This window comes from Etheostoma spectabile, chromosome 5, assembly GCF_008692095.1.
Source record: "Etheostoma spectabile isolate EspeVRDwgs_2016 chromosome 5, UIUC_Espe_1.0, whole genome shotgun sequence".
In the NCBI taxonomy this organism is placed as follows: Eukaryota; Metazoa; Chordata; class Actinopteri; order Perciformes; family Percidae; genus Etheostoma; species Etheostoma spectabile.
The window spans coordinates 24,849,814-24,850,317 of NC_045737.1; positions in this window are offsets into that span (position 1 = coordinate 24,849,814).

A 504-nucleotide genomic window follows, 5' to 3' on the forward strand; every position below is an offset into this window, starting at 1 on the left:
CTGGCCTTGTGGAAATGGTAGGCACTATAAAGGTATCTAGACTCAAACAGTTTGTGACGTAAACAGTGATGTTACAGTATGAATACATATTCTGGTTTAACTGCGACAAATGTTTATATTCTTGTAGATATGGTTTTACATGCTGCATCCAAGACCCACTCTTATACAAGTATTTTGTATTTGTCAATTGGGTTTTTCCTTCTTCATTGTCAAAAAAATCCCATCCACACATGCACTGTATTAAAAAAATCAAGAGCATGCCAAACAAACAGGCAGCGATATAACCCTAAAGCCATGTCGGTCGATCAGAAGCCTGAAGAAAAGCCATTACCGGACAGCTACCTGGCTCAAATGGCGCATTGATCGCTCCGTAGCGCATTCAGACCATGGATGTATTATAAAAACCTGGATGCAACGATGATTTCAATTTCAATTTCAATTTTATTTATAGTAATAATTCATAACAAGAGTTAGCTTGAGACACTTTACAGATAGAGTAGGTCT